Source organism: Lycium ferocissimum, chromosome 12, assembly GCF_029784015.1.
Source record: "Lycium ferocissimum isolate CSIRO_LF1 chromosome 12, AGI_CSIRO_Lferr_CH_V1, whole genome shotgun sequence".
In the NCBI taxonomy this organism is placed as follows: Eukaryota; Viridiplantae; Streptophyta; class Magnoliopsida; order Solanales; family Solanaceae; genus Lycium; species Lycium ferocissimum.
This window is the reverse complement of record NC_081353.1, coordinates 55219383-55234286: the sequence shown is the minus strand read 5'-3', so window position 1 is coordinate 55234286 and position 14904 is coordinate 55219383. Positions and strand designations below refer to the sequence as shown.

The 14904-nt window shown below is 39.8% G+C and overlaps 1 long non-coding RNA gene across 1 annotated transcript in view; it reads right to left on the bottom strand.

The window, feature by feature from the left end:
- Positions 1-14904, bottom strand: part of LOC132040056 (uncharacterized) — an 86012-nt gene that overhangs the window by 49453 nt on the left and 21655 nt on the right. The gene's annotated exons all lie outside the window — the stretch shown is intronic.

The window sequence follows — 14904 nt, the reverse complement described above, 5'->3', positions numbered from 1 at the left end:
GACCCTGTCCTAAATAAATGGGGCGGTCAAATCTTCTGCCACCGAACCGATGAGGTACACTAGTCGCAGACTGGCTAGAATATCTGGAATAAGATTGCCTCTGACCCCCTCAATACTCGCTACTAGCACCGACAGATCTGGCCCTCTTGCTCAGCCCTCTATCCATATCACGCTCACCCCTTTGCGGCTGCTGTTGCTCCTCTAAATTTTGGGTGTGGGCCTGAATACGGGAAATGTCCATCCCATCCTGAAGTGAAGCTGTCAAACAATCCTTGAACAAATGTGGCCCTAAGCCACTCACAAATCTATGCACTCGGTCTCCCATATCGGCCACCATGGTCGGAGCGTACCGGGCCAATGAATTGAAACGGAGACTATACTTTCGAGTACTCATATTCCCTTGCTTTAAATCCATACCCGAGCCGAGCGAACCCACGTACTCCTATCACACACATAATTTTTTTTTTTTCTCAAAAAAAATTATAAAATACATAATGAGGCTTACAAACTTAAAAAAATCCGTAATTACACAAAATTCATTACATAACACACATCGACATGTCGGCCGATGGAGCCGCCGACGACCGACACATCATACCCACAACACCGTCCGCAAAGTCTCTAATGCCATCCGGAAGACACAACGTACATACTCGGACTCGGCGGTTGCTCCGGAAGGAATTGGAGCTCACCAATCATCTTTGGAATATCTTCAACTCATCTGTGGGTACCTGCGCGGCATGAAACGCAGCCCCCGAAGAACAGGGGGTCAGTACGGAAAATGTACTGAGTATGTAAAGCCAGAAAAACTATAAACATAACATAACCAAAATTAGAGTGCAGAAATATGACTGACAGAACCCTAATCAGACTCAAAGAATACAAGACCTCAGGCGTATCCGTAAGTACAGAAGCATAACAGACATAATCGTAAACAGAATCGGAGGTACAGAAGGCATACCGGACGTACCGAACGTAACCGTCATCGGAGCAAACGTACGAGTATATCGGACGGATTGTAAACGGAAGCGTACGTACGCAGAGGTATATAGACGTAACCGAAATCGAATCGGGATACGAGTGAGCGTAATGTCGGACACGGACCCCATATGTACCGATACAAATTATGCGAACGTACGTAATGTCCAAGGCAACTCATACGTACGATACGGATCGTACGTAACATACGGAATGCCGGACGACAGATGCGTACGTACGATACGGATCATACGTACGTACCGAATATTGTGACAAATCGATTCATATGCGAACGTAACATACGTAGTACGAAACGCATCATATCCATATGCGGATAACGGATCCCGGCCCTCTTTTGGGACGCGGTAATGTAATCGAATCATATATCGTAAATGCACATAATCGAACGCCGTAGCGTACGTATATCGAAACCCGGCCCTCCGAGTGGCGCGGTAACGTAACCCGCCCTCTAGTACGGGACGCGGTGAACGTACAAAATGCCATCCCGGCCACCACCCCATACATCAAATCATAATATCATAAATCGAGCCCGGCCCGCCTATGAGGGACGCGGTGAACAATGCGAGAGAGGTGCACGATAACGAACCCGGCCCGGACGCAAGGTGAGCGTACATAACGGACGGTGCGTAACGCGCACGATAACATATCGAACCCGGCCCGGACGCGGAAAGATACATTGAGCCTTGCACGAGCAGAGTAGTGCAGAAACATATGCATACAAATCAAGACTCGACAAACGAATATTCTTACCGATATCTGAGGCTCAGAAGCAGATTTCAGATCAATCCTTACCGGACGTTGCAACTATCGTGTCAGAACGCCGGACGTATCGGATCGGGGTGGTCAAAATATATCATGTCGTAACGTACATTCCGACGCAAATCCGAGATCATTCACGAAGTCGTGAACATTTAACTTACGAGCTTTCGGAGGACGGATGTGATAAACATACCCAGTTACCATACAGACGTATATAAGGGAGGTATTGGGAGTTGTGGGCCCACTTCGCACAAAATCGAGATAACATACAGAAGTTATGAGCATTCGTACTTACAGAACTCTTTTTGGTACAAGACCTTTTTATACTTACTCATCTATTAAGCATACTAAAGCTTAAGTACATAACATGCTTATATAACATAAATCGAATCATAAACGACTCGAAAATCAAGAGCGGAGTTACCTCAAAAGCACATCATATCATAGCCTATTGGCTCTAAGACATGCCATAAAAGAAAAGGTAAGCCTTACATACCTGCGCCGCCTTGCTAGCCATACTTGTTCATCCCAACTTGCTTATCTACATTTCAAAGGATCCATATAATCATTAGATTCATCGACTTGCGTTTGCCTTAATTTTTCATACAAGTTCACTTATAAGCTACCGAAATTTCGGCAAAGACCTCCTCTGTAAATGCACCGTCCCGAGAATATGGCTCGGCCCAAATCAACATACAGAAATCCGGGAATTCAACCCGGCCAATCCAACAACAATACTACCAACCATAATAACAATATCGATAGATAATTTCAAGATGTCCAACCAACATTCAATCTTACCCGAAACCTTCCAACTTAACTAGAAACATTCATAACACATTTTCTACTTTCGAATTCATAAACTATGTCGACAATTCCATACGTCTTCAACAATATTTTCATCAAACAATAAACTTTACGTAAATCACTTTAACTTCCGAAAACAGCCCACGCGGTTTCTAACTTCAACTTGGATCATTAACCTTCACTTTCACATCACAAATTTCATGACGACAACAACCAAAACGCTAGGCAACATTAACTTAACATGGCTGCCCCAAAACAGCCCATATTCGGCCAGCAACAACATGTAGTATTTCATGATTTTCATTCGTTTTCTACACATTATAACAACACACAAACATGTTTAATACAATTAATCCATCACCACAACACAACTCTACACACCCACGGTTAGACACACACATGTACGGCCATACCTCAACATCCATATTCTCATATATTTCATTCATTGTTCACCTCTCACAACACACAAAACAACCAATTTTACACTAAACAAAAATTTGTTCATCACACTTATTCCAACAACTTCACCCCACGGCCACAACATTTCCATGCAAAATTTCATAACCTTCATTCTCTTCCACACACTTCAACATGCATAAACATCTATGAAAACATGAAATCAAGATTGAACCTCACCTTTTCCTCTTGCCTCCTCATCCTCGGCTAGTCTTGTTTCTTGCACACACAAATGGTTTTCTTGCTTCGAACAATCACTCCACGTCGACGAGGGCCTTCTAATTGATAGGAAAACATGAAACAAACAATTTTTTGTGATCACTTTAGGGGAGGGGCTGGTTCGGCCAGCCCTCCCTTTTCCGTTTTGCTCTTCTTTTTTTTTTTTTTTCTTTGTCTTGCTTTCTTTCTCTCTTCTCCAATTAAAAAGATGACAACTTATATATATATATATATATATATATATAGCAAGCATGTGAGGGGCACATGCCCCTCTCTAGAATTTTCCTTCTTTTTCCTTTTATTTCTCTAGAATTTTCTTGCTATTATTTTCTTAAAAGATGACTTATTATTTAGTCATCCTTTTTCCATGCATTTTCTTCACATGGCCAATATGGCCTCTTTTGGAATTTTCTTGAATTCTTGTGAAATGACCATTTTGCCCCTAGCCTTTTTACAAAATTACCATAATGCCACTTTGCAAATTTCCCTTTTTGCCCTCAGCCTTCCTCAATATTTCACACTAATAATATTTTCCAACGACTTACGTATTACAACAGAGCCGAAAAATGACCTCGCCCTAAACTTTCCGCCATTGCCTCGAAATATCCGAAAGTGCGAAATGCGAGGTGTAACATCCTTCCCCCCTTTTAGAACATTCGTCCTCGAATGTTCAACTAGTCCTACAGGCTTCCATAACCATCTTGGGGGGGGGGGGGGATTGCAGCTTGAGCGTCCTTACCAAACGTATTACAACATCAGTTGTTTTTAACTTACCTTTACACTTCTCTCACCCGCTTCCCCCCTTTTGGGGCGTACTTAGGCCTTCGTACTCATTCATACCCTTATATTTTCCATCCTCTCTCAGATCCTAGCTTCCAAATTTCATGCAAATTCTTATTCCTTAACACACTTTACTCTTGGTACCTACTTCCTCCAAAATCTTACCCTCTTTACTTTTGTTGTCACTTGAATTCCATTTGTTCTTATTCGATTCCGGTTTCCCACACCGTAGCACCGGTGGTCGGGAATCACACACTCACCGATACAAATACATATGGGGTACCGTATACATTCATACACATCCACATATTATCATTGCCTAACCCACAAAATACTTCCCAACACTATTCAAGCCTATCCGGATTCCGGAAACGTAACGTACTTCTCCGTCCCTTTTTCGGCCTCGCCCGTGGCATTCTATATGACCCGTTGTGGTCTCCAATCATTCCGTATATATATTTAATTTCCTTTAGGCCACCCTGGCTTTTTGTTTGTCTCTTATACTCAAATTTGTAAAATTTCTTCATACTTCCCAGGGGGTCACCCATCATGAGATTGCTCTCGCTTGAGCACGCTTAACTTTGAAACTTTGGTAAATTCCGGTGCCTTAGGGCCGATATAATCGCGTAAATTTTCTCGTACGACCTTTATTGCATGATTCGGGGCAGGTGAAAGTCTTACATACTCCGGAACACATTCGTAACACGTCCTTTTCTGCAAAATTACCATTTTACCCTTTTCCATCCTTACTATCCAGAATCCATCCACAGCAAATACTAACAACATCTCACGATCATACGTACCTCATACTTTAGCCATGTTACGTCTATATATATCACCGTCATGCCAAATCATAGCCGTCACAGGCTTCCGGTTTCGATAACAGAACAAATATGTCAAAACTCACCTTCGTAACTTTCCATATCCTCATTCGTCTCCTTCCGCCGTATGTAAGGCTTACATGTGGGATCTGGTTCCCCTATGACTGGGCTCTATCGCACGATCTTATGACAGAAAGAAGGTCAACAATCCCTAAATGCCCCGTAGTCTCCTGTTTATAAATGTGGCCGGCTTCACACTATAAACAGGACCCTACCGGACACGACTCGTTGCAGATGCCCCCTTAGACCGACCTCGCTCGATACCACTCGTCACGCCCCAATTTCCGAGGGACGTGATGGGCACCCGACCCCATACCCGGAGCCGAGCGAACCCACAGACTCCTATCACACACATAATTTTTTTTTTCAAAACTCAATACTGAAAATCCATAAAATACATAATGAGGCTTACAAACTTAACGAAATCTGTAATTACACAAAATTCATTACATAACACACATCGACATGTCGGCTGATGGAGCCGCCCACAGACCGACACATCATACCCACAACACCGTCTCGCAAAGTCTCTAATGCCATCCGGAAGACACAACGTACATACTCGGACTCAAACAGGTGCTCCAGAAGGAATTGGAGCTCACCAATCATGCTGGAATATCTTCAACTCATCTGTGGGTACCTGCGCGGCATGAAACGCAGCCCCCGAAGAACAGGGGGTCAGTACGGAAAATGTACTGAGTATGTAAAGCCAGAAAAACTATAAACATAACATAATCAAAATTAGAGTACAGAAAATAGGATGACGACAACCCAATCGGACTCGGCAATACGGTATACAAGACCTTAGGCGTATCCGTAAGTACAGAAGCATAACAGACATAATCGTAAACAGAATCGGAGGTACAGAAGGCATACCGGACGTACCAGACAGAACCGTCATCGGAGCAGACGTACCGAGTATATCAGACGGATTGTAAACAGAGCAGACGTACAGAGGTATATAGACAGAACCAGAATCAGAATCGGGATACAGAGTGAGCGTAATGTCAGACACAGACCATATGTACCGATACAAATTATGCAGAACGTACAGAATGTCCAAGGCAACTCATACGTACTGATACAGATCGTACAGAACATACAGAATGCCAGAGACAGATCGTACGTACGTCATACGTACGTACCGAATATTGTGACAAATCGATTCATATGCGAACGTAACATACGAGTACCGAAACGTATCATATCCATATGCGGATAACGGACACCTCCCGCCCTTTTGAGGGACGCGGTAACGAATCGAATCATATATCGAAATGCACATAATCGAACGCCGTAGCGTACGTATATCGAACCCGCCCTCCGGTGAGGGCGCGGTAACGTAACCCGGCCCTCTAGTACGGGACGCGGTGAACGACAAATCGATGCCATCCCGGCCACCACCCCATACATCAAATCATAATATCATAAATCGAGCCCGGCCCGCCTATGAGGGACGCGGTGAACAATGCAGAGAGAGGTGCACGATAACGTAACCCGGCCCGGACGCAAGGAGCGACATAACGGACGGTGCGGCGTAACGCGCACGATAACATATCGAACCCGGCCCGGACGCAAGAAAGATACATTGAGCCTTGCACGAGCAGAGTAGTGCAGAAACATATGCATATAAATCAAGACTCGACAAACGAATATTCTTACCGATATCTGAGGCTCAGAAGCAGATTTCAGATCAATCCTTACCGGACGTTGCAATTATCGTGTCAGAACGCCGGACGTATCGGATCGGTGGTCAAAGCATATCATGTCGAACGTACATTCCGACGCAAATCCGAGATCATTCACGAAGTCGAACATTTAACTTACGGAGCTTTCGGAGGACGGATGTGATAAACATACCCGATTACCATACGTACGTATATAAGGGAGGTATTGGGAGTTGTGGGCCCACTTCGCACAAAATCGAGATAACATACGAAGTTATGAGCATTCGTACTTACGAACTCTTTTTGGTACAAGACCTTTTTATACTTACTCATCTATTAAGCATACTAAAGCTTAAGTACATAACATGCTTATATAACATAAATCAGAATCATAAACAGACTCAGAAGTCAAGAGCGGAGTTACCTCAAATGCATATCATATCATAACCTATTGGCTCTAAGACATGCCATAAAAGAAAAGATAAGCCTTACATACCTGCGCCGCCTTGCTAGCCATACTTGTTCATCCCAACTTGCTCATCTACATTCAAAGGATCCATATGATCATTAGATTCATCGACTTGCGTTTGCCTTAATTTTTCATGCAAGTTCACTTATAAGCTACCGAAATTTCGGGCAAAGACTCTCCTCTCGTAAATGCACCGTCCCGAGAATATGGCTCGGCCCAAATCAACATACAGAAATCCGGGAATTCAACCCGGCCAATCCAACAACAATACTACCAACCATAATAACAATATCGATAGATAATTTCAAGATGTCCAACCAACATTCAATCTTACCCGAAACCTTCCAACTTAACTAGAAACATTCATAACACATTTTCTACTTTCGAATTCATAAACTATGTCGACAATTCCATACGTCTTCAACAATATTTTCATCAAACAATAAACTTTACGTAAATCACTTTAACTTCCGAAAACAGCCCACGCGGTTTCTAACTTCAACTTGGATCATTAACCTTCACTTTCACATCACAAATTTCATGACGACAACAACCAAAACGCTAGGCAACATTAACTTAACATGGCTGCCCCAAAACAGCCCATATTCGGCCAGCAACAACATGTAGTATTTCATGATTTTCATTCGTTTTCTACACATTATAACAACACACAAACATGTTTAATACAATTAATCCATCACCACAACACAACTCTACACACCCACGGTTAGACACACACATGTACGGCCATACCTCAACATCCATATTCTCATATATTTCATTCATTGTTCACCTCTCACAACATACAAAACAACCAATTTTACACTAAACAAAAATTTGTTCATCACACTTATTCCAACAACTTCACCCCACGGCCACAACATTTCCATGCAAAATTTCATAACCTTCATTCTCTTCCACACACTTCAACATGCATAAACATCTATGAAAACATGAAATCAAGATTGAACCTCACCTTTTCCTCTTGCCTCCTCATCCTCGGCCAAGTCTTGTTTCTTGCAAACAAATGGTTTTCTTCTTCGAACAATCACTCCACGTCGACGAGGGCCTTCTAATTGATAGGAAAACATGAAACAAACAATTTTTGTGATCACTTTAGGGGAGGGGCTGGTTCGGCCAGCCCTCCCTTTTCCGTTTTGCTCTTCTCTTTTTTTTCTTTGTCTTGCTTTCTTTCTCTCTTCTCCAATTAAAAAGATGACAACTTATATATATATATATATATATATGGCAAGCATGTGAGGGGCACATGCCCCTCTCTAGAATTTTCCTTCTTTTTCCTTTTATTTCTCTAGAATTTTCTTGCTATTACTTTCTTAAAAGATGACTTATTATTTAGTCATCCTTTTTCCATGCATTTTCTTCACATGGCCAATATGGCCTCTTTTGGAATTTTCTTGAAACCCCGTGAAATGACCATTTTGCCCCTAACCTTTTTACAAAATTACCATAATGCCATTTTGCAAATTTCCCTTTTTGCCCTCAGTCTTCCTCAATATTTCCTCACTAATAATATTTTCCAACGACTTACGCATTACAACGGAACCGAAAAAATGACCTTGCCCTAAACTTTCCGAGAGTGCAAAATGCGAGGTGTAAAAGAAAACTCTTAAAATCACGGGCTACTCTATCGCACGATCTATGGAGAAGAAAGATGGTCATTATTCCTAAATGCCCCGGTAGAGAGGGACCGGAGGCATTAGAGCCGGAGCCGAGGCCTCTTGTTTATAAGTGTGGCGTTGTGTGACTTCACACACCCATAAACTTGCCCCTTCCGACGGCCGTTTTGCTTTCCTCTTTACCGGCATCACTAAAATCATAACGCATAATTAGGGAAAAGAAAATCTTATAACATAGCTCTATCGCACGATCTATGGAGAAGAAAGATGGTCATTATTCCTAAATGCCCCGCAGCCTCTTGTTTATAAGTGTGGCGTGCTTCACACACATAAACAAGACTCTACTGGACACGGTTCATAGACACACCCTAGGGTGGAACCGCTCTGATACCACTTCTGTCACGACCTAACTAGTGGGCCATGACCGGTACCCGGAGCTGACTACCGAGCACCACTCATCATGCTATCTATCATCTTGAACCTGGGTATACATCATTCTCAACACAAGACTTATCGTAAAATGGTTGTTAATACCTCCCAAAACATGTACAGACATAAGCCCTCGAGGCTACAAAATGATGTACAGAATATACAATGAAGATGATCACATAGCATCTACAACCCACACCTAAGTATCGATGAGCCTCTAACTGGTGTACTAAAATCATAAGGACGGGACAGGACCCCGCCATGCCCCAAATATGTACACAAAAGAATATACCAATAGACTGCACCTCCGGAGTAGTGGGGTGCTCCTGGACAACTGCTGAGTAAGCTCCTAAGCGTCTGCGCCGTCTCCCTGTCTACCTGTGGGCATGAACACAGCGTCCATAAAAGAAAAGGACGTCAGTACGAACAATGTACTGAGTATGTAAGGCATATATGATAACATAATAAGGAAATATAGAAAGCATAAGAAGAAAAGATAACTGTAACTGCTTGCCTCTTGAGGCGGAATCTTGCTTGCTAACGTTTATAATAAAAATAATATCATATCACATACATAGAAGCTGCCCAACCATATAGGTGCGGTATGATCATCATTAGCCCTCGTCCAGGCCTCCCGCGTCCGGGGTGTAAGTTGCCCAATGTAGTGGTGTGTCTGCCCGGCCATATAGGCACGGTGTGATCATACATAAAAATAACATAAAACATGCATGGGAACCCAAATAAAAGCTATGTCTCTATCGGAGTGACGTAAGGTCGGGAACCTCTGATTTCATTATGGAGTAATCATCATCAATATACCTCACCTTGGAAGAACTAATATCTTGAGGTGAGACAACAACAAGAAGAAACATTGATGACATCATAAAAATAGGATTATCAAGCTCATGAAACCATCATTATCATCATCATTGAACATATCCCATCTCTATTTCATAAGAAGCTCTTAAGAATCTTTAACTTCGTCTTTTGGGATGTAAGAAGGTCATGGGAATATAAAGAAGAAATCATAGTATAGCAAAGAATGCCTTTGAAAGAAGGGGACTAGCCTTACATACCTTTGTGTTTCCTTAACGACTAAGCGTTCTCCTTCCAAGTTCGCAATTCTACATTCAAGAGATTTCGCATTGCATTAGATCATTAGAAGCATACTCAAGTCTAATCTAGAGTGACTAAAAGGCTAACAAAAATTAGGCAACATTTCCTTTGTTTCAACAACCTTCTCCATATGATTAACAACTCCAACATCAATCACATCACCCATAATATCATAATCAATAATCCCCACCAAGCTAGGTGTTATCCAATTCACAAAATTCCTTTTCAAGGTCATCCACAACCATAAATACAACACAACGTCATACCCATTCATATCTAATACTTCTTCAACATTTTTAATATCATTGATAACAAGATTATACTCATAGCATATCAAGAACTATGATTCATGTCAAGTTCTTTCCAAGAATAATACTATTTCCACATTTAAGCTTCATATTCTATATTCTTATCTAATCCAAGTCTTTCAACCACTTATCGCCTTTAATAACATGAAATAATTGTAATGCTCACCTTTGATTATGTATAAATGATCTTTGGAGGAAGATACTCCACTTGAGGACAACACCAACTTCAATTCCAAAGAGAATTCCAAGCTTCCATTAACCCTAATGAACACCCATACACTTGTTACACTTGATTCTTGGTGTTTGATCTTTGATTTACCTTGGGTGTATGTTAGTATGATATGGAGAAGGTTCTAGAGCTCTCTTGAGGTGTGGAGGAAATGAGAAATCTGAAAAATAAGCACAAGGGTCGCCTATTTATAACTAGAACGGGAAGGTTCCAGTGAAACGGTTCGACAAGAGGGTCGACGACCCGTCGACGTGTCGACGGTCCGTCGAATTGCTTCATCGACTCACGCCTAAAATCTCTGATTACAGAAACACAGGGACGGTGCACATCGACGGTCCGTCGACCTACATAATTTTCCTAATTTAGTTCAGATTTTGTCGATCCGATCCGTTCAACTTATAATCCTATAATTTACTAGGAATACTTGCTGGCACATTTGTACGTGAGATAAGACACTCTCTACTTTAACTTCCTCCAACGAGCGTTCTTCTCTTGCCTCAAATGTCTTTGGAATCTTAATTAGAATCATCAAGTATCCCTTCTTACGTGTAGGGACACCATATACACCTTAACTTGCGACAGTCTATTTATCGTACAACAACCCGAAATTCCGAGGTGTAACACAGAACCCTTACCGATACTTTGGTTAGATTAGGATTCTTTTAAAATTTAACCGTTTGAATGAACCCTTTACAAACTGGTTTTTCTAATTTCCTAAAAATTAGGTGGCGACTCTAAAAATAAAGTCCATTTAGAGCACCATCACGTAGAGGTATATTTTTCCTTTTTCCCGGTACGATTGGCAACCGTACTTCCCCGGGACACTTTTCTTTTTTAAATGAGGCAAGTGTAAATACGAATAAAAAAAAAATACGAGCCTACACTTGCAACATGCATTCTGTACATTATTTGGGGAGAAAATCATGTTGAATCTTCACCTTTTTAATTCTTATCTCTTTTGTAACCTCATATTCTATCTCCATCTTAATAGACTTAGGAAGATCTACAAGAAAATCCACTTGAACTCTGACCCTAGCACAACTAGGTCTTGTTTTGTTGATGGTAGCTGTAAGATCCCGTATGTTTACGTTAAGATGAGTCACGAGTTGATCAATATGGATGCAGAGGATTAACGTACATGAGGTTATAGATGTAAGACCCATAAGTTTGATGAGTTTCGAAACTATTATATATAGCCTTGATAATGTATTTTCTGTTAAGTGAAGCCTTTTTGTGAAAAATTGATAAATATGATTTTACATAGTTATAATTGCTACTACTTTTTGGATATGCTTTAAATTTTACACATGATATGAGGAAGTTTATAAATGGGATCTTCCTTATTGTAAAGACAGAAATTATTTTCTCATAAAAAAAGAAGGTTATCTTTTTACCGTTTTGAGAATTAACGGTACAAAAATTGGTACTCTTTATATGAGATTGGAAAAATTAGAAGTTGATAAAATATATGTATTTTTACATGGATGTTTTAATGAAATATTAGTGTATGTATTAATTTTATATGGTACCATGATTTATTAATATTTTAGTGTTTTAATAGTAGTACTTTAGGATGAGGACAAGATTTCTAATTTTTCTTGACATTATCCATGTTAGCTCACGTGATAGTGTCTACTCAATTAGACATCTATATATTCATATATTAATAAAACTGTTGGATGAGTCAATCAACCTTGTGATGTGCCGTGTAATTTCGGCACATTTGATGCTATTAACAAAGAGTTTTACTTGTTTTCAAAAAAGTTCGTGTCGTTTTGATGTGTTTTTATCATGTTGCAGGTATTCAATACGTTTATGGCGAAAGTCGGGGAATTTAGTAACAAGAGCAGAAAAAGATGTGCAAAAAGTGGAAGTGACAGAGGATGAAATTTTACGGAGGAAAAGACAGTCCGTATATTTTTTACGGCCCATCAATGTTGGCGTAAAACAGTTACAGAAACAGCTGCAAGGAAGAAAGAATTGACGGTAGAAAAGTACAGACCATAGAATATTTACGGTCCGTAAAAACCCACCGTAGATCAACAACAACAAGTCCAAGTTTAAAGCCTGAATTCACGGTCGATATACGGACCGTAAATCTTTTACTGTCCGTAAATGAGGGGCGTAGATTCAGAGAACAGGCATCAATTTTACGGACAACAGCAAGAGATTTATGGACCGTCTAATATTTACGGTCCGTATAATGATCCGACGGGGGAAATTTTGTCAACTTATTTTCCACCACTTGGACCATTATAAATACTTGATGTAGGGTTTTGTAGATTATTATTGATCAGATTTCAGTCTTAATTCCTTAGCATTGATTGCTCATAGTTTTTGAAGTCTTTTTGGAGAACAAACAATTGTAGTTATTTTATTTCAATTCCAATCAATCGAAAGTAAGCATTATGATATCTATTATCTCTTTTTATTCTTCTTCTACTATGAGTAGCTAATCTCTCTACTAAGGTTGTGAAACCTAGGATAGGTGTTTTGTGATTAACAATTGGGATTGATATACGAATAATAGATTGTTAGGGTTTATTTATTCTTTGTTCTTAATTCATAATTGATGGTTGCAAACATTGATTAAAGCCATAAACTTTGCTTACCTTGGGAAAGTGAGTAGGGTTGGTAGGAATAAATAATAAGAACTCAAGGAGTTAACCCTTGCTTAATAAATTCACTTAGGAATAAGAGGAATTTACTTGGCACAATTAACCGTTCTTCGTATACACTCTTTTATATTTGAGAAAATCATGAAGAGAAATAATCTTTAATTGTTGCGAAATATTAGGGATTCAAGTAGAGGATAAGTGGATTCTGATAACGATCCATTAGAAGTATATCATGATCAATCACCATAGCATACACTCTATCTAAAAGGGGACACAACCTTGGTTCCTTTTATCATATATTTTACAATCCAAAGCCATTAGTGATAAAACAACCAATCTTCTACAAAACCAACGGAATGTGACATTAGTGTTATAACCCGTATTTTTCTTACCTTTGAAAATCTTGGGAGTTTCGAGACAAGTTAAGGACAATGTAATGTATTGATCTTGTTTGATACATAAGTTGGTTATGGAAAATTTAGATGTGGAAATATTGGAAAAGACTAAGGGCAAAATTGAAATTTTGAAAAATGATTTCATGAATTACCAAAAACATGGACCAAGTAATTGGGCTTGGAAAATTTACAAAAAATAATAAGCAACCAAGGCCCAACCCAAAGGGGGGTGGCCGGCCATGACTTGGAAAAAATCCAAGTCCATGGCACACATAAGTCATGTGATCATTGACCAAAGGGGACTATATACATGTTCATCACATTGTGAAGAACAATCAAGAAAGAAAAACAAGAGAAAACAAGAGCAAAAAAATAAGAGCCTATTCGGCTTGGCCATAGAAAAATTTGCCCTCAAAAATCTTGCTTCAAAAATTATTTTCTTGTGGTTTTCCTACTAATTCAAGGTCCCTTTACAACTTGGTGTAGTTGTTTTGGAAGATTGAGTCCTTGTATCATCAATTCAACACTTGAGTTAAGTGGAGAAGTTGGAAGGAAAGATAAGAATTCATCCCTTCTATTTATGTTATGAAGGTTTGTTTGTGTTGTAGTATATGGAAGTGAGTAGAATATATAGAAATATGGAAGTTTGCAAAGTGGGTGTGCATGTGTGCATGTGGCCGTGTAGGTGCTGTGTTGTATAGTTAGGATGAGTTGAACTTTATGTTGTATTTTAGTTGTGGGTATTGTATTGGAAATGAAAGTTGAATGAAAATTGGATGAAGTTGGAAAATGGCATGTTGGCCGTGGGTTGTGTTGTGATGGAATAATGATGGATTTATTTTGTTTAACATGTTAGTTGTGTTGTTGTGATTTTTACAATGTAAATGAAGGTTATATGGGTTAAGTTGGCATGAAAAAGGGATTGTAGGAAATTATGTCATATTAATATGATTTTATGATATTAAGATAATGAAGTTGTTAAAGTGTAGATTATTGTTGTTGGTGATGAATTAGTAAGAAGAAAATGTGTTGGGATGGTTTTGTTGCATATATATAGAAATTTTGGATGGAAATATGGAATTGTTGAATATTGGGCAAAGGTTAAACATTCTTTTTTGTTTGAAGATCTTAAATT